Source organism: Schistocerca americana, unplaced genomic scaffold (assembly GCF_021461395.2).
Source record: "Schistocerca americana isolate TAMUIC-IGC-003095 unplaced genomic scaffold, iqSchAmer2.1 HiC_scaffold_33, whole genome shotgun sequence".
In the NCBI taxonomy this organism is placed as follows: domain Eukaryota; kingdom Metazoa; phylum Arthropoda; class Insecta; order Orthoptera; family Acrididae; genus Schistocerca; species Schistocerca americana.
Window position 1 is genome coordinate 89,049 of NW_025726049.1, and position 26,658 is coordinate 115,706.

General features: G+C 43.3%; 1 long non-coding RNA gene across 1 annotated transcript in view; it reads left to right on the top strand.

Moving 5' to 3' along the window:
• LOC124580518 overlaps positions 1-11,606 on the top strand; it is a 28,072-nt gene extending 16,466 nt beyond the window's left edge. Inside the window, exon 3 of the long non-coding RNA XR_006973153.1 lies at positions 11,545-11,606. This is a non-coding gene — a long non-coding RNA (uncharacterized LOC124580518). The remainder of the gene's footprint in view (positions 1-11,544) is intronic.
• Positions 11,607-26,658: the final 15,052 nt, after the last annotated feature.

Sequence of the window (26,658 nt, forward strand, 5' to 3'; positions counted from 1 at the left end):
TCTAGTCGTACATCTGTGCTCACCCATCCTCCCATCAATTTGCTTCCTTGTGCTCCTCTTTGTTTTGGTACTGATCCTTTTTCCTTTGATAGAAAAAACATCACTATTCTCTGTCGGACATCCAAAAGTAAGAGCTTCTCATTAGAGTTAGCAATTTGGTATGCACGCCATGTGTTTACTATGCAGATATATATCATCTGTGTGAATAATGGCCACCACCATTTCTTTGACCTTATCCTCGTCCTATAAAGTGATATCTGCTTGTCCAGTAGATATATGGCACCCATGTGGGCATTGTATTCTTCAATGATATGTGGCAGTGTAACAGATATTTCCTTTTTTTTGCCCGTGAATATATTTTAGTAGAACTCAAGGAATAATAGTACTGTTATTTGTCACTACACATACTGGTTTGTTGTCACTCCATTTCACAACCAGAACTTCATTCTCTTTGTCAAATATGTAGTCATAGAATCCTCGTTCCTTCCTTTTGCCATTCTTTTCGAGTCAATCAAAGGACATGCATTAGTTCGGATCTCTGTTATTGTTCCTGCAGCTTTCATTTTACTCTTTCCGAGTGTGATCAGTGTGTCAACACTGGTGAAAAAGTTGTCAAAGAAAAGCTTATAATTCGGATACTCTGATTCTGGAATAATGGTTTTTAGTTCATTTATTACCCTTGCACCTAAAGGCTCCTGTTTGTTGTCAGTCTTGCTACAGTATGGTGAAAAATTATAAAGAAAGCCATTGGAACTTGTAAGACACCAAATTTTATATCCAAATTTGATAGGCTTTTCCCTCAGAAACATTTTAGCTGAATGTTTGCCATAATAATGTACCATTATTTCATCAGTTGAGAGTTCTGAATGAAATACGCCAAATTTACCAAATTCCTATTTCAGCATTTCAAATTATAACCTCAGTTTGTACATCTTGTCGTTTCTGTCTATTTTGGAGTTGTCATTGAGATGAATGAATCTCTTTATTTCCCAAAACCTATTTCTTGACACGGAGTTGAAGACTAAAGGAACACCGACGTCAGGAGCCTGTTCCCAGTACTTATTCTTGTGGGGAAGCTTATGATAACCACTCAGAAGTAGTACGCCAATAAATAATTTTAGTTCTTCTTTGGTTAGCAGAAAATTTATTCTGTTATGTTGGCAAGCATAAATTTCGCTTTGTTCAATAATAGTATCCATTAGTTTCTTAGAAAAAGAAATCCTCAAACACCTGGGGCACTGTGTTATTTGCTAGACATTCCGCATCATAATGTTTGTTGCTCTTCCCTGGTTCACTATTGTTTGTGTACGTTGGTTGACATTTATACCACTTACATATATATTTTTTTGTAGATAACATACCACTTTCTCCTCCACCTCCCAACACTTTCCTTCTTTTGGCTTCTGGATGTACAACTGTAGCATTAACTTCATCTCAGCTGGTTGTGAGCTCTAAAGTACCGGCGTCATCTTGTACAACAGTACATTTTCGTCAGTGTCTTCTTCATCTGTTATTACATCTGCATTGGGTGGAATAATTGCCAATTCTGTATATCATCTTCATCGTCACTCTCTTGATGGTTCTCTAGTTCTGCTAGAATTTCTTGAAATGTAAGTTCACGTGGCATGTTTTTGTCCTGTTGGAATCGTAAAATTCGAATAGAATATGAAAAAAGCAGATATAAAGAACATAAAATGCAATTCTTCTCTGTATATTATGTGTATACAAGAATAGGGCACATCAACAATAAATAAATGATTTTTTTATATATATATATATATATATATATATATATATATATATATATATATATATATATATATATATATATATATATATATATATATATATATATACAGACACACACACACACACACGAAAGGATGTGCGTTTTAAGGGAGAGGGTAAGGAGTCATTCCAATCCCCGGAGCGGAAAGACTTACCTTAGGGGGAAAAAAGAACAGGTATACACTTGCGCACACACACCCATATCCAACCACACATACACAGACACAAGCAGACATTTGTAAAGGCAAAGAGATTCGGCAGAGATGTCAGTCAAGGCAGAAGTACAGAGGCAAAAATGATGTTGAAAGACAGGTGAGGTACGAGTGGCGGCAACTTGAAATTAGCGGAGGTTGAGGCCTGGCGGATAACGAGAAGAGAGGATATACTGAAGGGCAAGTTCCCATCTCCGGAGTTCTGACAGGTTGGTGTTAGTGGGAGGTATCCAGATAACCCGGACGGTGGAACACTGTGCCAAGATGTGCTGGCCGTGCACCAAGGCAAGTTTAGCCACAGGGTGATCCTCATTACCAACAAACACTGTCTGCCTGTGTCCATTTCCCCCCTGCGGGTTCGGGGGTTAGAATAGGCCCGCGGTATTCCTGCCTGTCGTAAGAGGCGACTAATAGGAGTCTCAACTGTTTCGGCCTTTAATGTGATGGTCCCCATTAGGGTTTGACCTCCAATTTTCCAAATTCAACGGAAGTAAGAGCCTTTTGGGGAAGGACCCCTTAGTGGTGCACCATCAGTCCTCTGTGCCCTAAGACCTTGGCACTCTTTATCGTGTGGGTGTCGTAACTGCACCCTCCATCCCTCATTTTGGGCATACACACCTGATGGATTGTGTAAGTTACGCCCTTAGTGCATCATCATCTGCACCCACGATCACTATGGACTACCCATGGCACCCAAAATCCAGCACGGTAGCCAGCCCGTTGTGGTGGGGTCGTCATGTACCCTCTAGGTTGTAGCCCCCTGACAACACAGGGATCGTACTGCCGATGCCTGAACTGCCGCCTCCCCACGTAAGCCTAGGAGTAGATGCCCGTCTCTCCGGGGCATCAGGACTCCCGGCAACGGCCATCCTGCTAGGTGGCCTTTGCTGTGGCTGGGTGCCACCCGTGGGGAGAGCCCCTGGTCGGAGTGGGTGGCATCGGGGCGGATACCCCGCAATGAAATGGGTACAATCTCAATCCGGCGGTCGCACGACCACCAACGTCTCTAAGCGCAATAAAGTAGACTTTAATGCTGTGGCATATAACCCCAAATCGTCCCCTTCCCTAGCCACGCCCTGGGAGGGACGCAGGGCTGCGGACAGACAGGAGCCATATTCACCGCGATATCTTGTGTGCAGCAGAACTGATGGGGATTCATTTTTGGGGACTAAGCCTCTGTTCTTTGTGACCCATCTTGAATATAAGTTCGGGGAAGTGGCCCCTCTTTCCAAAATGCGGAGCGGGGCCATTTTGATACAAGCACCTTCCTCTGCACAGTCAAGGGCGTTGCTCGCCTGTGAGAAGCTTGGTGACATACCTGTTAACGTCACTCCCCATAAGTCACTAAATTTGGTCCAGGGGATTATCTTTCATAAAGATCTTCTGCTACCGTCTGATGACGAGCTACGGGAGAACCTGGCACGACGAGGTGCACACTTCGTTCGTCGTGTCTTTAGGGGACCCAAGGATAATAGGATCGCTTCCGGTGCTTTCATCCTGGCCTTTGAGGGCAACTGCTTGCCTGAGAAGGTCAAGGTCATGATCTACCGGTGCGATTTCAAGCCCTATGTCCCACCCCCTATGCGATGCTTCCAGTGCTGGAAATTCGGGCACGTGTCCTCCAGATGCACTGCCAGCCCCACATGTCGCGATTGTGGACGACCTTCGCATCCAAATGCTCCGTGTGCTCCACCTCCCACCTGCGTTAACTGTGGGGAGCATCATTCTCCCTGCTCGCCAGATTGTGCAGTCTACCAACGAGAGCGGAAGATACAAGTAATTAAGACCCTGGACCGTTTAACTTACCAAGAGGCGAGGAAGAAATTAGAATGGCTCAACCCCACACCTATGTTGAGGAGTTATGCTGCTGTAACACTGCAGCCACCAGTTCCTGCAAAGACTCCTTTGAAAGTTGGCCCACCGAACAGTCATGTTTCGCCTGCCCCACCACCGGTGGGGGCCACTCTCTCTTCCACTGCTCCCAAAACACACAGTTCGGGAGCAGTGCGCCCCAAGCAACCGAGGACGTCGGTCCCCACCTCTCAGCCGGAGCGGCGACAGCCCTCTCTGGCTCCTCAGCCGGGGAAGCGACAGCTCTCTCCGGCTGCTCAGCCGGAGACGCAACAGCCTCCTCTGGCCTCACTTGTTCGGAAGGGATCCCTTGGGGGAGTCCCTTCCAAGGACTTCCCCAGTGTCTCACAAGACACTAGCCAGTGGCTGAAGAAGCCACCAGCTGCTGGTCGAAGGGCTTCACGCTCTTCCTCTGTTCCTGATAATGCGTCAGGAAAGCCCTCCCAGCATGCCAACCCTCCTCCGAAAGACAAGAGAGAGAAGAGGAAGCTCTCCAAGAAGGATAAGGACCCAGTGGTTCCCGCACCAACGCTTCCTGTCAGCTCAGCCTCTGAGGATGAGGTCGAGCTCTTTGCGTCCCCTGATGACCTGGATCTCGCCGTCTCCTCAGAAACGATGGCCGTAGCGATGTCCGTCACTCAGTTGGTGGCAGCATGTGACCCTGCCCAGTAATTTGCCTTTTCAGTGCCTGAATGCCTCTACAGGACACGCTTTGTACAATCCTCCAGTGGAATTGTGGCGGTTATTTTAGCCATCTACCTGAGCTGCGTCAGCTTGTAAGCTTGACACCTGCTTTATGCATTGCTCTCCAGGAAACCTGGTTCCCGGCAATGCGGACCCCTGTCCTCCGTGGATACAGGGGTTATTACTGCAACCGAAGCACTTACAATAGTGTGTCAGGTGGAGCCTGCGTGTATGTCCTTACCTCTGTATATAGTGCTCCTGTGCCCCTTCAAACATCTTTGGAAGCTGTGGCTGTCCGCGTAAGGACTACCCAGGACATAAACGTCTGCAGTGTCTATCTCCCTCCAGGTGGTACAGTCTCCCTGACCGAATTGGCTGCACTTGTCGCCCAACTTGCCACGCCTTTTCTTCTCCTTGGGGATTTTAACGCCCACAATCCCCTGTGGGGTGGATCGAAGATTACTGGCCAAGGCAGAGATGGCGAGAATCTCATCTCCCAACTTGATCTCTGCCTCTTAAACACTGGCGCTGCCACGCATTTCAGTGTGGCACATGGCACGTTCTCGGCCATAGATCTGTTGTTGTGCAGCCCAGGGCTTTTACCATCGGTCCACTGGAGAGTCCATGATGACTTGTGTGGTAGTGACCATTTTCCCATCTTCCTTTCACTACCCCAGCGTCGATCCCATGAACGCCTGCCTAGGTGGGCATTTAGCAAGGCAAACTGGGAAACATTCTCCTCTGCTGCCACTGTTGCATCTCTCCCCCACAGTACCATCGATGTGGTGGTTGAGACACTGACTGCAGCGATTGTTTCCGCTGCAGAACGTACCATTCCTCGTTCGTTAGGGTGCCCCCGGCGAAAGGCAGTGCCTTGGTGGTCTCCGGAGGTCGCTGAATCCATTAAAGAACGTCGGCGGGCTCTTCAGCGACATAAGTGGCACCCGTCTTTGGAGAACCTCATTTTCTTCAAATGTCTCCGTGCTCAGGCACGGCGGCTCATCAAGAGTCGGAAACAGGAGCGCTGGGAGAGGTACGTTTCCACCATTGGTTCCCGTACTTCACCCTCCCAGGTGTGGATGAAGATTCGGCGCATCTTTGGAGTGCAGCACTCTACAGGTGTCCCAGGGCTTACCATCAACGGGGCGGTATCCACCGATGCTGATGCAATCGCCAAGCATTTCGCACAGCAGTATGTTCGGGCCTCTGCGTCGGGGAATTACCCGCCTGCGATTTGCGCGCTTAAACGCCAGGAGGAAGGCAAACGGCTTTCTTTTGCTTCTCGCCACCCTGAGACGTATAACGCCCCATTTAGTTTGTGGGAACTCCAAAGCGCCCTGGCACAGTGCCCCGATACGGCCTCTGGGCCAGATGGCATCAACAATCAGATGCTCAAACACCTGTCCCCGGTCTGTCAGCGATGTGTTCTTGCCGTCTTCAACCGCATATGGGGTGATGGTGTCTTTCCGTCGCAGTGGCGAGAAAGTACCATCATTCCGGTGCTGAAGCCTGGTAAGGACCCGCTTACTGTGGATAGCTATCGACCCATCAGCTTGATAAATACTCTGTGCAAGCTACTGGAACGTATGGTGAGTCGACGGCTGTGTTGGCTGCTCGAGTCTCGGGGTCTTCTGGCTCAGTGCCAGAGCGGCTTCCGTCAGGGCCGTTCCACCGCCTATACTTTGGTCTTTCTTGAGTCTGCAATCCGCACTGCTTTTTCCAGGCGCCAACACCTTGTCTCCCTCTTTTTCGACCTCTCCAGAGCATATGACACGACGTGGCGGCACCATATACTCGCCACGTTGCACGGATGGGGTCTCCGGGGCTCTCTCCCCATTTTTATTCAGAATTTTTTATCTGTTCGGACATTCCGCGTTTTAATTGGCACATCCCATAGTTCACTTCATATCCAGGAGAATGGCGTTCCACAGGGCTCAGTATTGAGTGTGCCCCTTTTCCTTGTGGCCATAAATGGCCTTGCAGCAGCAGTTGGGTCGTCTGTCTCACCCACGTTATATGCTGACGATTTCTGCATCTTGTTCAGCTCCTCCACCATTAGTGTTGCAGAACGTGGGTTGCAGGGAGCCATACGCAAGGCGCAGGCATGGGCCCTATCTCATGGGTTTCAATTTTATCCTGCAAAGACTTTTTTTATGCACTTTTGTCGGTGCCGAACTGTCCATCCCCACCCTGAGCTCTATCTTCAGGATGCCATTCTCAAGGTTGTTGACACTTACCGTTTTCTGGGATTGCTGTTCGATGCCCGGCTTACTTGGCTTCGACATATTCATCAGCTCAAGCGTCAGTGCTGGCAGCATCTGAATGCCCTTCGCTGCCTCAGCAACACAACTTGGGGTGCCAATCGTAATACGCTGCTGCAGCTCTACAAAGCCCTTGTGCTGTCCCGGCTTGATTATGGGAGTGTGGCGTATGGCTCAGCGTCGCCCTCAGCATTGCAACTGCTGCACCCCGTTCACCACTGTGGGGTTCGACAGGTGACAGGAGCATTCCGCACCAGCCCTGTGGACAGCATACTTGTGGAGGCAGGTGTACCTCCACTGCGATTGAGGCTCCAACATTTACTGGCCGCTTATGCTGCCCATGTTTTTAGCTTGCCTGGTCATCCAAACTATCGTCTCCTGTTCCCACAATCGGTCGTCCATCTTCCTGAACGTCGGCCCCGGTCAGGTTGTACGATCGCGGTCCGCGTCAAAGAGCTTCTCTCTGGGCTTACGGTTTTTACAGTTCCACCTCCTTTCCGGGCCACTTTGCGGACACCCCCATTGTGTGTTCCTCACCCTTGCCTTCGGCTCGACATGGCACAGGGCCCGAAGGACTCCGTCCCTCCAGAGGCCTTCCGCTGCCGTTTTTATTCCATCTTGACCACGTATCAGGGCTCTGGCATTGTATACACTGACGGTTCAATGGTTGCTGGTCGTGTCGGATATGCGCTTACTCTAGGGGACCATTCTGAACAACGTTCCTTGCTGGATGGCTGCAGCGTTTACACAGCTGAGCTGGTCGCCATCTTTTGTGCCCTAGAGTATATCCGCTTCTGCTCAGGTGAGTCCTTTGTTATCTGTAGCAATTCCCTGAGCAGTTTACGAGCTCTCGACCAGTATTTCCCTCGTTCTCGTCTGGTGATGGCTGTCCATGAGTCCCTGCATACTCTTGCACGTAACGGCCGCTCTGTGGTCTTTGTGTGGACCCCAGGCCATGTTGGGATCCCCGGCAATGAGAATGTTGACCGCCTGGTGAAAGAGGCCATCAGTAAACCACCTCTGGAGATTGGCCTCCCGGCGACTGATTCGCGGGCACTATTACGCCGCAAAGTTTTCGAATTCTGGGACACTGAATGGCGCAACCTGCCCGTGCCAAACAAACTCCGTCGTATCAAGGAGATGACGACTGTTTGGCGGTCATCCCTGCGAGCCACCCGCAGGGACTCAGTCGTCGTTTGTCGGCTCCACATTGGCCACACCCGACTGACGCACAGTTATTTACTGTGTCGTGAGGATCCTCTTATTATGCGTTCAGTTAACTAAGTAGAAATTAGTAATATCTTATCTCAGTGAGGAACTTGAAACTTTCAGGACAGGTCAGGAGCATGTAGAGGTGCTCTTCCTCTACTTGAAAAGAACAGTTGACCACACACTGAGTAGATAGGTTCCTAGTAGAACAGTTCATAATGGGATGGAACCTCCGTGGTATACAGTCACTGTAAAGAAAACGTCTAAAGGAACAGAGATTACTGCATAATAGGTGTAAAACAAAGTGTAGGATTATAGATTGAGAGACGCTGGATGAAACATGTTTGGCTGTCAAGAGAGCAATGCATGAAGCCTTCAATGGCTACTGTAGCAGAATATTGTCAAATGACATTTCACAAAATCCAAATAAATTCTGGTCGTATGTAAGGGCTGTTAGTGGCACAAAAGTTAGTGTCCAGTCCCTAGCAAGTGAGACAGGAACTGAAATTGAGGGTAGCAAAGTAAAAGCTGAAATTCTGAACTCGATTTTCAAATGTTCCTTTGCAAATAAAAACCCAGGAGAACTGCTCCAATTCAATCCTCGTACACTGAAAAAATGAACGAAATAGGTATTAGTGTCAGTTGTGTTGAGAAACAGTTGAAATCATTAAACAAAGCTCCAGACCCCGATGGAATCGCAGTCAGATTCTATATTGAATTTGTGGCTGAGCTATCCTCTCTTCTCACTGTAATCTATCCAAAAAACCTTACCCAGTTTTTGGAAAAAGTTACAGGTCACACCCGTCTACAAGAAGGGTTGTAGGAGTGACAAAACTACCATCCAGTAGCCTTGACATCGATTTGTTGTAGATTCTTAGAAAATATTTTGAGCTCAAACATAATGAGGTATCTCGAACGGAACTACCTTCTCAATATCAACCAGCATGGTTTTCAAAAACATAGATGATATGAAATCCAACTCTCACTTTTCTCACATAACTTGCTGAAAGCATTGGATCAAGGCAACAGGTAGATAGTGTTTTTTGATTTCCTAACAGTATTTGACTCTGTTCCACACCTACACTGACTGTGAAAAGTACGATCATATGGGGTATCAAGTGAAATTCATAACTGGATTGAGGACTTTTTGATAGGAAGGACACAGCATGTTACCTTGGATGGAGAGTCATCATCAGATGTAGAAGTAACTTCAGGTGTGCCCCAGGGAAGTGTGTTGGGGCCCTTGCAGTTCTTGTCCATTAATGACCTTGCTGTAAATCAGGATTTTTGCAGATGATGCAGTTATCTGTAATGAAGTGCTATTTCAGAGAAGCTGCATAAATATTCAGTCAGATCTTGATGAGATTTCAACATAGTGCAGTGATTGGCAACTTGCTCTGAATGTTTAGAAATGTATAAACTTAGTATCCTGTGACCATAATATTGGTGAGTCACTGTCGGAATCTGCCAACTCGTACAAATACCTGTGTGTAACACTTTGTAGGAATATGAAATGGCATGATCACATAGGTTCAGTTGTGGGTAAAGCAGGTTGTAGACCTTGCCCTAGACTATTGCTACAGTGTGTGGGACTTGTACCAGATAAGACTAGCAGGAGACATTGAATGTATACAAAGAAAGGCAGCATGGTCACAGGTTTGCTTAATCCATGGGAGAGTGTCACAGAGATACTGAAGGAACTGAAATGGCAGACTGTTGAAGACAGGTGTAAACTATCCCAAGAAAGTGTATTAGCAAAGTTTCAAGAACTGTCTTTAAATGATTACTCTAGGGATATACCACAACCCCCCCCCCCCCCCCTCCCCCCCCCCCACATATTGCTCTCACAGGGGTCGTGAAGATAAGATTAGGATGATTACTGCTCACACAGAGGCATTCAGACAAATTCAGACAATCATTCTTCCACGCTCCATACATGAATGAAACAGCAAGAAACCCTGATAACTGGTACAATGGCACTTACCCTGTACCATGCACCTCCTGGTGGATTGCAGATTACAAACGTAGATGTGAACTGACAGTCTCTTACATGTGCATGAGGGAAACATCTAATCACCTTTATTTTACCAAGACAAAAATTATGATTTACTAAAGTTTCAAACCTTGACAGGAAATAATGGATTAGGCTGTCCATAAATTATAAACTAACATTATTGTGATGATGGAAAGTCTCATATAAAGACGTGAAACAAATACTAACAAAGAGATAGAGGGGCTGGCCAGTACAGCCAATAGATACACAAAACATAACAGAAAATTTACGTATCGTAGCTTTTGGAACTTTGTTCCTTCATCAGGGAGGAGAGAGGGGAAAGAAGGGGAAGAAGAGAAAGTGGATTCAGTTACTCACAACCCAGGTTATGAAGCAACAGGGTAGAGGTAAACAGGGAGGGTAGCAAAGATGGAGGCATGGGTGTATACTCTACAGTATGTCAACATGTTGCCTTGACCTGTTTGATCACCAGGTCTGGCTCCAATTCAGTGCACACGGGACATCATCGAACAACTCCAGTGTCTCCCAAAAACAGCGTTAACCATCCCTGTTTCGATGACAGTGTGAAACAGGCATGGAACTTCATCCCACAAACTCATATCCAGCACAATGCATGCATGTTTGCATGCTTACATTTGGGCAGTTACACTGGATTTCAATGTATTAGTGTATCACATTTGCAATGGTGTATCTCGCACTTATATTATCCTGTGATCTTGCAACATTAATCACTTAAATAAGTTACTTAGACATATATGTTCCTGAAATTTCATTACTCTACGTTAATTACTTTTTGGTGTTGCAAATTTTTTTTTTTGCAGTGTACATGATGACTACAATAATACATTATAATGTTTCTCCAGTGGTTTCAACATTAACTTTTTAACAGAAAAGATTTTGCTTACAGTTCATTTTTTAGTTAACATTTCTAAACTTTTTAACAATCCATATTAAAGCTAGCAATAGTAACTATATTAATAATTGCTGCTGTAAACAGTTACACATATGGACATCAGTTTTGAATAATGGGTTTTGAGTGTAAATAATGTTTTATGTAAGTGTTTGTATTGATACTTAAAATTAAATGTCATGTAATGAATGTGCAGATACTCATATAAAAAGTTTTGTTGGATCAAGTTATTTACGAACGCGATGTCCTGTGTTCTTCCATTAGAGAATGAGACTGTATTGTTTATCGGTTTCATTACAAAATGCTAATAAGCTTTTAGTTAGAAAACCTTCTATAACTAGAATTATTAATATGAGAAAAATAGGAACAGTGAAAGAACGGAAGATCAGTTGCAGAAACAAGAGTAGCTCTGAGTTGCAAGAGTGGTTGCTTTTCCCACACATGTAATTAACTGGCATTATCGCCACTATTAACTTACCATGGTTTCACATCTCATCTGTTCATTGTTCCCCATGTCCTGCCCTTCTGTTCCCCCTTCCTATTAGATCATATATGCCTCTGTTACTGTAATCGGTATGTAAACAATAATTATCACATGACCTTTTTTTGTTACAGGTTGTAATATTTGACATTGCAGCTTTTGAAAATGGAGCAGGATGTTGTGCCCTCTCTCCTATTGGAGTGTTTCTCTGTGATCAGAATTGGAGGCAGACAATTCACTTGAACGTCTCGACGCGCAGGTCACCGAAGTGGCGTCAAATCGAAAGACCTGCACCAGGCGAACGGTCTACCCGACGGGAGGCCCTAGCCACACGACATTTCCATTTTTACTTGAACGTCCATTGCTGTTGTTGATGTCTTTGAATCATGTTGGTTCTTTGTGATTAATAAAAAAATTATACAATCCAATGGTTTCTTCGCCTTGTCTTTAAAAATTCCAGACCTATTGTGCAAACACATATTTTGAGAGTTATACATCTGAGCCTTTTTGTGGAAAGTGCGTTTCACACATACTTTCAAGATAAATTGAATAATGACCCCCATTTTGTGTGTTGGGGAAGATAATTTGATACAGCTAAATGCATATACGGGTACACACATTTGCTCGCGCCTGAGACAAAGTGAGAGTGATTCAAAGGAAGAATTCACTACTTTTTACCTACTTTCTGAATAACTCGTACTTTCGTCAGAAATGTCACACTGCAAAGTTGATTAGGTAAAGGGACAAAAATGAGAGTAAAATATGATTTGAATATCAGAAAAAATAACCACTTAGTTTCCAGAATGAGATTTTCACTCACCACTTAGTGTTTGTGTAATACTTTACGGCAAGCGTAAAATTAATTTTTAAACATTGGGAAATCTGGAATGGAATAACAATAATATGAAATAGGATAGCTTTCTGCTCCCCACCTAGAGAAGACACTGAGTGGCAGACTGGCACATTGAAGGAAGATTTTTAGATATTAGAAAGTATGGGACAGCCCTCATCAAGCAGGTGTGGTGGTGTGAGGCTGAGGTGGGAGCAGGTAAAGGACAGGTGAGACAGAGAGACTAGCAAAGGTTTACATAACGGGGTTAACAGGAGTGAAGAATATGCCGCAGCTAAAGTTTCTAGGTTTCGTTCCTGTGGCCCCACACCTCAATGCCCTCCCCTGCTCCCATTCCAATCTCACACACTGTTACTGTCCCCCTAGTACACTTCTCTCTGTCTGTCCACCTCCACACTCCCAACCAGCAGAGACTCCCTATGCTGAGGTGGGCTCTGTCCATTAGATTACACTTGTAAGATAAAAATAAACATTATGCAGCATGAAAGAATTATCTGTGTGGGATGGAAATATGTAGATGTGATGTACGTGCACAGACAAAAAAAAAAAAAAAAAAATAAAATAAAATAAAAATTACAATGTCAGAAAAATTGATTGATTAATTCAAGATAAAGAGCTTCACAAATTGAGCAAGTTGGTTCACCTCTGACTCTTGAGCAAGCTTGGCATTGATAGATTTGTTGGATGTCCTACTGAGGGACATCAAGCCAAATTCTATCCAAGTGGCGCATTGTATTGTCTAAATCATGAGCTGGTTGGGTGGCCCTGCCCATAATGCCCCAGACATACTCAGTTGGGGAGAGATCCCGTGACCTTGCTGGCAAAGATAAGGTGTGGCAAGTATGAAGACGAATTGTGTGTGGGCAGGCATTATCTTGCTGAAATGTAAGCAAATGATGGCTTGTCATGAAGAGAAACAAAATGGGGTTTATAATATCGTCAACAGATGTCTGTGTTGTAATGGTGACACAGATGACAACCAAAGGGGTCCTGTTATGAAAAGAAATGGCACAGTAGACCATCAGTCCTCGTTTGGCTGTATGGCAGCCAGCAGCCAGGTTGGTATCGCACTGCTATCTGGTGTGCCCCCAGGCACATCCCTGGTCTGGAATTGCATTGACTGGAATATAATTGGCTTCAGTGATGAATCCCACTATGAACTGAGCCCCAATGATCAGCACAGATGTGTCTGAAGACGCCCCAGACGGTGGGATGCCACCGTGAATGTCACATCCCATATGGTCCAACTACCAGGACTGATGATCTGGGGTGCGATTTCTTTTCCTAACAGATCCCTTTTGGTCAACAGACGACTATGCTGTAGGGGTGACATGGATGCCCCCCCCTACAGCATAGTCGTCTGTTGACAATACTGTACATCCTATTTTGTTTCCCTTCTTGGCAAGCCATACATTGCTTACATTTCAGCAAGATAATGCCTGTCCGCACACAGCTTGTCCTCATGCTTGCCAAACCCTAGCTTGGCCAGCAAAGTTGCTGGATCTCTCCCCAATTGAGAATGTAAGGAGCATTATGGGCAGGGCCATTAGACCACCTCGGGATTTTGACTATCTACCGTGACATTTGAATAGAATTTGGCATGATGTCCCTCTGTTGGACATCCAACAACTCTATCAGCCAGAGCCAAGCTTGTATAAGGGCCAGAGGTGGACCATCTCATCCAATTTGTGATGCTCTTTCTCTTGAATAAATCATCCAGTTTTTTCTGAAACTGTAATTATTTTTCTGTCTTCACATGTATGTCACATTTACTGATTTCAGCCCTATTTGGTATTTGGATAATTCCTTCAGTACCTAAGTGTTTTTTTTTAGTATATAGTATCTGACAGTTTTTTTTTTTTCAGTATGCTTGTCTGCTGCCCATTGCCTGCTCTAACTGGTTAGTAGCAATCTGTCCTATTTCATATTGTTGGAATTAACTTTTGACACTCAATATTTATGATGCAAGCAAACTGTTATTGCCACTTGACATGATGGTGAATGGTACTCTGTTAGCCATTGGCACAAATGGATTGACATGATAAAACAAGGGCCACAGCTTTTACAAACTTTTTGGATGTGATAAATACAGCTTACTGCTGTCAATACTTTTCTTAATTACAATATTGATCGTTTGTTATTTTCAAGCATACATGTCAGGTGCCACGACACCTTTGAATTACTGCAAATGGACAAAGATGACCAGACTCATTTCTCTTCAGTAGAAACAACTATTGACAAGAGAAGAAACTTGATGTCATTCAAATCTACTTTTTCATTGGTAGAGATCTTTCACTCATGGGATTAGCAGCAGAGATTAAAAAGAAGCAGCCGCAAACAGATCCAAGGCATCCATTGTTTGGAACTCATGTTCTTCCATCACAACTCCTTATAATAGTATCAGCTCTGGAGAACTAAGTCCCGATTCATTTTCTTGTAACAAAATAGACTGCCATTACCTTGCAGTTAAAAATGGGAAGCTTTACATGAATGTCCTACATGCAGTTTTTTTATACTTGTGCTCTTTGAGTTCCTGTCCTAGAATACATTAAAATATTAAAAAATGTGTAAATTAATCTTTGAAACAATCCAAAGCTTTCAATGGAAACCAGGAAAGACTTAGAAACATTATCATTAAAAAAAAAAAAAAAAAATCAAGGAAAGGTAATGTAAGGAACAATCAGGAAAAGTCCGCTGTACCCTTCCTGTTGTGTACTGTTATTGTTATTCTTAATTTTTTAAAATTTGATAATGGCCATTAAAGACCACGCAGAATAGCAATTGCACATTACTAGAAGCTGGCTTTGCATTCTTCCTCCAACAGCCCGTTGTATTTGCTCAGCGTAGAAGCCTTTAAAGTTGTAACTCTGGTCGGTCTGAGACGCCGCCTAGATTTAATCCAGCCTGTCAAAGATCCCTTTGTCATTCCCCTGAACTATGTCAGAAACTTTAGGGTTCTTTCCAAGAGTATTAAAAATCTGTTTTGTCAACCTGACCTTCAAACTTTCGTCTTCCTGACTCGACAGGTGCAGGCAGTATTTCTCGATTTCTGAACAGCTTTTGACTTAGTGCCAGATTGATGCTTATTATCAAAATTGCTACCGTGAGGGGTATCGAGTGAAATTTGTCACTGTAATTGAGGATATTTTGGTAGGAATGACTTACATGTTATCTTGGCTGGGGAGTCATCATCTGATGTAGAAGTAACCTCAGATGTGTCGTAGAGAGGTATGTTGTGACCATTGCTGTTCATGTTCATGTACATTAATGACTTTGCAGACAATATTAATAGTAAAGCACTCTTTTCACAAATAGTGCATTTATCTAGAATAAAGTGCAGTCTGAAAGAAATTGTACAAACATTCGTCAGATCTTGATAATTTCAAACTTTCTTTTAAATGTTCAGACATGTAAAATCGTGTATTTTGCAAAGTGAAGAAAACGCAGTGTGGTATGACTACAGTATCAGGGTGTCTTGCTTGGATTAAGTCTATTCGTACAATTACCTGGGTGAAGCACTTTGTAGGGATATGAAATGAACAGTCATATGGGCCTACTCAGGGGTAAGGCAGGCGAAAGAGTGAGATTTTTTTTTTGTAGAATACCATAGAAATGCAGTCATTCTACAAATCGTTTGTATGATCCATCCTAGAATATTGCTCAAATGTGTGGGACCTGTATCAAAATGGATTAATGGGGAATTGAACGCATGCAGAGAAGGGCAGATCAAATGGTCACAGGTTTGTTTGACCCAAGGGAGAGTGTCACAGAGATGCTGAAATAACTGAATTGGCAGACGCTTCAGGATAAGATGTACACTATCCTAAGAAAGTATGCTTACCAAAAGACGACTCTAGGAATAAGCTACAACCTTGTAACTATTGCTCCCATAGGAACCATGAGGACAATATTAGATTAATTACAGCATGCAGAGAAAGATTTAAATGGTCTTGAAACATGAACAAGCTTTAATATCTGGTACAGTGAGATGTACCCTCTGTCATACTCTTCATAGTGGTTTGCAGAGTGTGGATGAACATGTGGATAGCATCATCAAGAACGCAATCAATGTGTATCTGAAACTTGAGCTTCTCCTAGTGTGTAGTGTCACAAACGTTTTGACATTATTATACATACGTCTGCCACTGGGGCAATCACAGGTAATGACTAATTTGGCAGTAATATGCAGTGCTAGATTTGTTAAAAGAAAAAAAATAGACTTCTTAACATGTATTTATGGTAAGTAGCACTCTATCATTTCCTATATTTCTAAGTTCCTACCGAGAGTTTCCGTAGTTTGATTTAGACTTCTGAAAAAGTTATAACACTTTTCTGAGCTTTTTAAAAGTGTGAATACAACATTTGCATCTTACCGCTTCAACTAGAGCAAAAGTTCTATTGTACCACATCTCAAAATCTTTGGGTCCAATTTTTTTCGTCATCAGCGGTATACTGTCACAAATCAAGCCTTGGTTATGTGTATTGTTAGATTTTGTTTATTATTATTTATGTGGGGTGTATGAACAATGCAGCTGACTGGGATTCACCTGCTGCAAGTCATAGACTGACCGCTGCTGTGTTCACTGCCTGGGTCAAAGGTGCTGAAAGGATGTGCTCATTGATGCTATGGAGACACTGTTCTGTGTTTTATTTTAACGACAATTATTGTCAGTTTTTTCTTGTTTTGTTTATAAGAAAGGAATGAGGACATCATTAGATCTTTTGAAGAGTACACAACATAAATCACAAAATGTTATTTCTGTATTAGCAAAAAATTGGACTACATTGTATCAATATAATGGAAGGAAACATTCCACGTGGGAAAAATTATATATAAAAACAAAGATGAGGTGACTTACCGAACAAAAACGCTGGCAGGTCGATAGACACACAAACAAACACAAACATACACACAAAATTCAAGCTTTCGCAACAAATTGTTGCCTCATCAGGAAAGAGGGAAGGAGAGGGGAAGACGAAAGGAAGTGGGTTTTAAAGGAGAGGGTAAGGAGTCATTCCAATCCCGGGAGCGGAAAGACTTACCTTAGGGTGAAAAAAGGACAGGTATACACTCGCACACACGCACATATCCATCCACACATACAGACACAAGCAGACATATTTAAAGACAAAGAGTTTGGGCAGAGATGTCAGTCGAGGCAGAAGTGTAGAGGCAAAGAAGTTGTTGAAAGACAGGTGAGGTATGAGTGGCGGCAACTTGAAATTAGCGGAGATTGAGGCCTGGCGGATGACGAGAAGAGAGGATATACTGAAGGGCAAGTTCCCATCTCCGGAGTTCGGATAGGTTGGTGTTGGTGGGAAGTATCCAGATAACCCGGATGGTGTAACACTGTGCCAAGATGTGCTGGCCGTGCACCAAGGCATGTTTAGCCACAGGGTGATCCTCATTACCAACAAACACTGTCTGCCTGTGTCCATTCATGCGAATGGACAGTTTGTTGCTGGTCATTCCCACATAGAATGCGTCACAGTGTAGGCAGGTCAGTTGGTAAATCACGTGGGTGCTTTCACACGTGGCTCTGCCTTTGATCGTGTACACCTTCCGGGTTACAGGACTGGAGTAGGTGGTGGTGGGAGGGTGCATGGGACAGGTTTTGCATCGGGGGCGGTTACAAGGATAGGAGCCAGAGGGTAAAGAAGGTGGTTTGGTTATTTCATAGGGATGAACTAACAGGTTACGAAGGTTAGGTGGACGGCGGAAAGACACTCTTGGCGGAGTGGGGAGGATTTCATGAAGGATGGATCTCATTTCAGGGCAGGATTTGAGGAAGTCGTATCCCTGCTGGAGAGCCACATTCAGAGTCTGGTCCAGTCCCGGAAAGTATCCTGTCACAAGTGGGGCACTTTTGTGGTTCTTCTGTGGGGGATTCTGGGTTTGAGGGGAGGAGGAAGTGGCTCTGGTTATTTGCTTATGTACCAGGTCGGGAGGGTAGTTGCGGGATGCGAAAGCTGTTTTCAGGTTGTTGGTGTAATGATTCAGGGATTCCGGACTGGAGCAGATTCGTTTGCCACGAAGACCTAGGCTGTAGGGAAGGGACCGTTTGATGTGGAATGGGTGGCAGCTGTCATAATGGAGGTACTGTTGCTTGTTGGTGGGTTTGATGTGGACGGACGTGTGAAGTTGGCCATTGGACAGGTGGAGGTCAACGTCAAGGAAAGACGTTGACGTTCATGAAATCCTCCCCACTCCGCCAAGAGTGTCTTTCCGCCGTCCACCTAACCTTCGTAACCTGTTAGTTCATCCCTATGAAATAACCAAACCACCTTCCCTACCCTCTGGCTCCTATCCTTGTAACCGCCCCCGATGCAAAACCTGTCCCATGCACCCTCCCACCACCACCTACTCCAGTCCTGTAACCTGGAAGGTGTACACGATCAAAGGCAGAGCCACGTGTGAAAGCACCCACGTGATTTACCAACTGACCTGCCTACACTGTGACGCATTCTATGTGGGAATGACCAGCAACAAACTGTCCATTCGCATGAATGGACACAGGCAGACAGTGTTTGTTGGTAATGAGGATCACCCTGTGGCTAAACATGCCTTGGTGCACGGCCAGCACATCTTGGCACAGTGTTACACCATCCGGGTTATCTGGATACTTCCCACCAACACCAACCTATCCGAACTCCGGAGATGGGAACTTGCCCTTCAGTATATCCTCTCTTCTCGTCATCCGCCAGGCCTCAATCTCCGCTAATTTCAAGTTGCCGCCACTCATACCTCACCTGTCTTTCAACAACTTCTTTGCCTCTACACTTCTGCCTCGACTGACATCTCTGCCCAAACTCTTTGTCTTTAAATATGTCTGCTTGTGTCTGTATGTGTGGATGGATATGTGCGTGTGTGCGAGTGTATACCTGTCCTTTTTTCACCCTAAGGTAAGTCTTTCCGCTCCCGGGATTGGAATGACTCCTTACCCTCTCCTTTAAAACCCACTTCCTTTCGTCTTCCCCTCTCCTTCCCTCTTTCCTGATGAGGCAACAATTTGTTGCGAAAGCTTGAATTTTGTGTGTATGTTTGTGTTTGTTTGTGTGTCTATCGACCTGCCAGCGTTTTTGTTCGGTAAGTCACCTCATCTTTGTTTTTATATAGGACTACATTGTATGATAGAGATGAAAAAGTAACCGTGATTAAATTCTTTCTGTGTTAGATTCCTGAACCTGCCGATCTTTGAGAGAGAGAGAGAGAGAGAGAGAGAGAGAGGGGGGGGGGGGGGATGGGATTTAATTGTATCTCCCCATGCAGCTGTAGCATTTTGGCATGTCGTACATTGGTCAGATCATCAGTAGCTTGGAGGACTCGTATGTAGGACAAAAATCAGCAGCTGTAAAAGGCAGATTTTTTTTCCAACTACAACCAATTCCTCCATTTTACAACAGCATAAATGAATGCAGCTCTTTTTCCCCAAATTTGCTGCTTCAGAGTATTAGTGTCATAATGAAGTCTTTTAAGAATTAGGGGCACAGACAGATTAATAAATACAAAGAAAAGCAGGAATATTCAATTTGCTCGAGGCTACCAAATGAAAGAAGAAAGGGGGCTAGGGAGGAGAAAACAAGATCACGTAAGAAAGAAATAAACTGCTGATTGTTTGCATCATTCCTAGACTCAAAACCCTAAGCAAAAGAAACAGTGATGATAGCATCGATTTAAAATCATGTCAGAAAAGACGGCAGCTAATTCTAGGTGATGCTCCATAAAGACATGGTCTCACGTTGTCAAACCCCTGCAGGATTGTTTGAGGGACAATGATTTGACATTGATTGTTAAGTCAGAAAGGCAATGCATCTTTGACTGAAGAAACAATCAAAAATATATTCTTTTAATGGAATCTTTACATTGCAGTGTACTGATCTGAGAAACATACTGAAAAGAAACATGACTATGTTGAGAAATTTTCATTTTGTATTTTCTTATATTTGTAATCACAGTACATGAAAAAAGTGACACTCGACATTTGAGTTAACTGAAAGATGAAAGATTAGGGTTTCATGCCCTGCCGATCCTTGTCCCCAAACGGGGACAGCCCGCAAACAGAATTCTACCAACCAGCTTGGACTGAAAACATAACACACAAGAATCGTGCCCGTGAGTGTAGATGACACTCGGAATATCACGCAACATGGATACCCGAGGATGGTGTCTGTCAGAGCAGATTGCAGATGAAGCACGAAGGCAGAGGGAACAAATTACAGACCTGCTCCATCTGACGGTCAGTCTCAAGTAGCACTTTGTAAAAGCAACAACTAATGTCACCGAAATATGCGAGGAAGACAATGATGTCCGACTGTGCAAAGGACAACTCAGGAATTTCAGCAAACTTCTGGAAAAACCTGAAGAATTAAATTGACAGAAACCTGTTCTGGATTGGTAACTTACAAAATAAAACATTTTCAATCTCTGGACAAGTCACACACAAGAAAGATAATAGGCCTTTAAAAAAGAGGATACCATACAGTGTAAAGCTGAAACATGTAAATTGGTCTGGCCAATATGCTCTACACCTGAGCAAAAATGTCAATGAAGTGGTGCACCTTTTAGGAACTGTTAAAAAAGTGTCATTTTACATCAATGAACACAGCAATGACAACCTGATCCTAGGAGAAAAGAGCTGATACACACTATTTATTTAAGAATGAACACTTCACCTCAACTTTTCACAGCACGGGACCATCAAAAATTGAAACAATAGAGCAACACAGAGGACACTACCACACAGCTGGGGGAGGGCACAGAGAGAGAGAGAGAGTTTAATGACCTACTTACTCACTTTTTACTGGCAACAAGATAAGAGTGCAGGTGGTGTCATATCAAAATTGTAGAGAACATGCACGAGAAAAAGTTTTTAACAATAGCAAATTAACGTACTTGCTAGTGCTTATTTTTTGTTTTAAATATCTCTCTCAAACTGATCAGGTATTGGAAAAAGAAAGATAAATATTTTGAATTAAGACTTAAAACAGGATGGAAACGCGTACCATACTGGCCTGAATATAAGATACACCATTTCTACAAAAAATCTCCCATAAAAACTGGGACTTTTATGAATCATAGAAACCTCAACTGTAGTGCTTTTTCTTAAGTTTGAAATGAAACAAAAATATCACTACAGTTTGTAAATCAATTGTTGTGTATGAGGTAGCAATGCAAACATTCTCTTTGTTGCTATCCCATTTAGGTAGTGACTACAGAGGGATCCAGAGAAGTGTAGACATTTTCTGATTGTTATTACCTTTGGAACAAAGTGTTATATGGCTGCAATTTTGAGTGGTAGCATAAACCACTGTTTTCCCAACAGATCTTGTCGTGTGGGTTTCCAGCAGATGACAATGCAGCACTGAATGAAATACAACTATTGTTTGAGCAATGCAAGGATGTACTGAAACAACAATTTATTGTATTTGGTATAAATTTTAAGCAGACAATACTGTTTAAAATGTGCACAAGGAAAGGTCCTCCGAACAAGAACATCAACCTCCAGGTTCCAGCACTGCTGTATTGCAACATTTTTCTAGATCATCTCAAAAATCTATGAAGCAGGATCTATGGGGAAGTGGGGTAAGCTGATCAAGTGCATGATAAATTCTGAAGACTGCAAAGTGGAAAGTGTACATTCCAAGATTATTTCACACTATGAATGAGGACAACCCGAATCGAAGGATGGAGCACTACGAGTGGTCTGAAGGCATGCTTCACGAAGATGATGGTTTGCAGGGAAGGTTATCTGGCCTAATGAGGCACAATTCAACCTGAATGGTAATGTAAACTGTCATAGCTGCATGTATTGGGCTGCTGAAAATCCTCATGTTCACATGGACAAACATGTTACTTCACATGGTGTTAATGTGTGGTGCAGTCCGTCATAGTATTGTTTCTCTGACCCATTCTTCTTTGAAGGTACATAACTGGTGAGGTGTATCATATGCTGCAAACATTGATTTTATTAGCCATCCAAGAGGTGTTTGGAAACAAAAGATTTTTACCTACAAGACTGTACTCCGCCTCACCACCACAGAGATATCAGATTCTACTTAGATGAAAATCTACGTGGGTGACGGATAAGTCGAAGAGGAGCTGTCAAGTGCCCACCAAGGTCACGGGACCTTACAATTCTCGACTTCTACCAATGGGGGACCTCGACAAACAAAGTTTACCAACAGAACCCAGCTACACTGAATGAGATATGAGAAACCATCAAGACATTCTGTGCAGCTACCACACTGGCAACACTGACAGCTGTACTTCAGTCAACAATTCAGCAACATTGATGTTGCTTGGCTGCTAACAGGTGTCACTTTGAACACACAAAATGATCTTCCTCCCATGCAAGAATTTTGACACTATGCCATTTTGTTCCATCAATATTGACTATCAAAGAGAGTCTACATTTTTCTGGACCCCTCTGTATTACCATTCTCACAGTTTCACTATTTTAGACAATGGGACAGGCACAGTTTTTCTCTAACTAAAGAATATAATTTATTCTTCACCAATGAAGCACAACATTGAGAGAAAATTTTGGAATTCCGTACAGTTACGTTGCAAATTTCAAACTCACAGTTATTCATCTAACAGATGTGCTTTTTAAAGGTACGGTTCAAGAAATGCTGCACATACAATGCCCGGGATTGTAGCGACGGCACTGTACTTTGGGAGGAGAGTGACAAAAATACTGACAGTGACAAAACAATGAATGTTAGTGAAGTTAAGAGTGTCTTACATGAAAACTGCAACTGAAAGCTTTGTTTTGGTGTGTAATTTATCTACAGTGTACTACAAAAAAAAGTGGTTAAGGGTAAATCACATTTTGAAAAGCTTTTGTAAATGGGCAACTTGACAAATTATTTTTAATTAAGTTTCTCTCTTTTTCGAAATTAAAGGTGCAACTTATATTCAGGCCAATTCGATGTGTGTATAATTTATGATAACTACGAACAGACTTTGAAATTTGCCTACGTCACACCAGGTATACTTAACTTATTTCACTGACCCACACAGATGCTCATGTCCGGTGGAAGTCTCCTCTAGTTCCCCCACTTTTGGTCAGAAGCATTATTTCAGATATCACAATGTCATGACTCACAGCTTTGCACATATCGTACACTGTTAAGGCAGACACCGATACAGCAGTGAGAGCTTCCATCTCCACGCCTGTCTGCCCTCTACACTTTGCTGTGCCAGTTATAATCACACAGTTGAGAGCAGAGTCCAGTTCAATGTCCACAGCCACAGAGGAGAAAGATATATTATGACACAGAGGGATAAAACTGGACGTCTGCTTGGACCCCACAATTCCCGCCAGGCGAGCAACGCTAAGTACGTCACCTTTCTTCAGGCCATTTTCTCGTACGAGTTTCATCAGTTCGGGTCCCACAAAAACCTTTGCTCATGCTGTAGCAGTCCGTTCTGTCACCAGCTTCGAACCCATGTCGACCATTTTCGCCCTGCCGGTCCGGTCAACATGAGTCAGACTTCCAGACTGTGCTCCCAAACTGCAGAAACGGCAAGAGAAGACAGAGGGCTGTGCTCTGTGTGTTTGTCTTGTTAGGAGTCCTGCATTGCACATAATGCTTGGGGTACAGGGAAGCAAAAGAAACTGTTTTCTAGATTCAGTCACTACACTCAAATTATGTGACAACAACTGAGACATCTGTGTATCCAACACAAACAGGGGCGAAATGTTGGTGTCTGAGAAGAAGTACTTTTGAAAATCTTGTTTCTGAAGGTTTAACAACTTCCAACTCTGTGCCTTCATGACATCACTACAGCCATCAAGTTCAGTGCCACCTGGAACAAAAATACAAGCTGTAACAAAGAACTCTTCATAATCTGAAAATAGGTTAACTACAAAAGAATTTTTAAGCATTTGTGTTGAAACACCCCCGATTAATTCCTTTACTGGATTTTGGGTAATTTACCGAAGCCACCAAACAGTTAATTATTATGATATATGACCGTGTGCTTAATGGATGAAAGGCTATTGGTTGTTCTGCGAATGCGGCTGTTCTGAGACAGAATAGCTAATGATTGAAAGTTTGTCTATTATTAAGTATCACAAAGGTTGCGATGTACAACTGATATATATTTCCTACTAACACACAAATTCTGAGGCAGTTGTTACCTTTGCCTTACACGTCTAATTGCGGTTATCTCTTTTTACTGATTGCTGATTTTCAGTACTTTGTCACACGCAATGCTGATGGTTAACATTCACAACAATCCTCACTGCAATCCATGGTTGTTGCTGGCCGACGCGGTTGACGTGAAACACGTAATTCGGCACTTGTCACTTTCTGTTTCTTATCACTCGCGAATCGGCATTAGTGAGAGTCAACCCCACGACGATCAGGGGGACGTGCTCACTCGTCATACTCCAGTGAATTTTACCATTTACAACTCACTCGACCACCATTCTTGCCCGTCTTTCCCACTCTACTTCTCACTCGACACTCTACCATATTACTGCGCACTCAGCACTAGTCTCACTGTCTACTGCAGTGCTCGACAATCGACTCCTGTCCGCTATCGACCTGGGCATCAGATACTAGCATCTATGTTTGTGGGATCACGGATCCCTTACAGTGTTCAAGACAAGTTCTTTGAACCTTAATGATCTGTGATGATTCTTTTCTTTCCTAAGCTAAGGTCGAAAATCTGTTTTGTCTGCAGAAGTGTGCAATATGAATATTACATAAAGTTGATAGGAACATCTCACATAAATCTCCTCAGTGGCTGTAGATTTCACAATCTTGCAGGAGTGGATACAAGTGGAGGTCATAGCAATGATGATAACTACCAAACACTTCCCAAACAACATACTATACTGGGGTGCCCTTAAGAAGGCAGCAGTGTGGTGCATTCTGTGCAGAAAGAGATGGGGAATGTTTTATGGTGCTGTCTGTGTGTTCTCTCTCTCTCTCTCTCTCTCTCTCTCTCTCTTTCTCTCTGTCCCACAACTCACATTTCAGCCACTTCCAACCCTCGTATCTGGCACAGGCCACTGTGTCTGCTTCTGACTCTGCCTAGTAGAATTTATGCGGTCGGAAAGCTATCGCTGTTGCTTTCTAATGTAATACTTGTCATGTTTCCTTTATGCCAGCCATTGTGAACACTAATGGCTAAGTAACCTCACCATACCTAAATGCCTTGTATCGTACACGCACTGCAAAATGCACACTACAGACAGATGTGGCAGAATGACACGATGTCTTTATATTTTTTACTTCACCAATTTCCAAATGCACACATAACTTTTGGAGAAGGAGGTAGCGTGGAAACAGAAGTGTGTCAAAAATGCCAAGTTCTCCCAGCAATGACAAGCTACATGTAATAAAGGACACTTTTCAGTTGCTTGTGCTAGGGTCTGCCCACAAGGACATGCTTTTGGTCTGATTGACAACATTCCAGCTGGGTAAAGCTGCACACCACTGGGTTGAACATACCAGCTGTCAACAACAGATCCGATACAACAACAACAGAAAGAATGACTTCCCGAACACAGTTGGAAATCACTGATAGAAACAGTATTCCCCTCATTCACATGTGTTTGCAGACCTCTGTTCAGTCATAATGTTTATTGAAATAATGATGGTGAGCACACACTTTGACAGAGTTCAACTTGGTTGTTACGTGATTGTTCAGCTTTTTCCTTCTTTCCTCCTCCCTTTTCTCTTCCCAAAATCTTTTCATTCATTGACTGTGTTCTTGTTTCCTTTGATATGTACATATTTTCTCTGTTTTCTTCCTTTCCTTTACTTCAAGTTTTATGTTCATAATTTTGTTTCTGAATTTGTCTCTTTCATTCATCATTTCCATTCTGATTCCTGCTTGTTTGTAGCCTTCTTCTATTTCTTGAAACCAACTGGTTTTTTTGATTAAGGCATTTACTACATCCTAAATCCCTTTGTGAATCTGTCGCTATTCATTGTGTGTATGTGTCCACAGAATGTTAGTCGGTGTTTTCTGATTGTGACTGAGTCTGCCTCTGTGTTCATATAATTCTCTGGTTGATCTCTTCATTCATATACCATCTCTGTGCACTGCTCCTAAAAATTTTCTGAGGATTTTGCATTGTATTCTTTCTGCTTTGTGGTGCCTGGTCCTCAGATTGTGGTCATTTCTGATGCGAAGAGTGCTTCTGATACTATAACTGTATTGTAGTGCATGTGTTTGCCTTGTACTGAAATGTTTCTTTTATTATAGTGTGTCCATGTCAGTTTGTACACTTTCTGAAGTTCTTTTGTTTGTTCTATGTTTTCTTCCTTCTTTGATCCACCTATTTGTATTGTTACTATTATATTGAATAATTTAATATATTTTTGTGTGTTTATTATTGTTATTAAAATTGTAGATGTCTGTCGTATGCTAACAGCG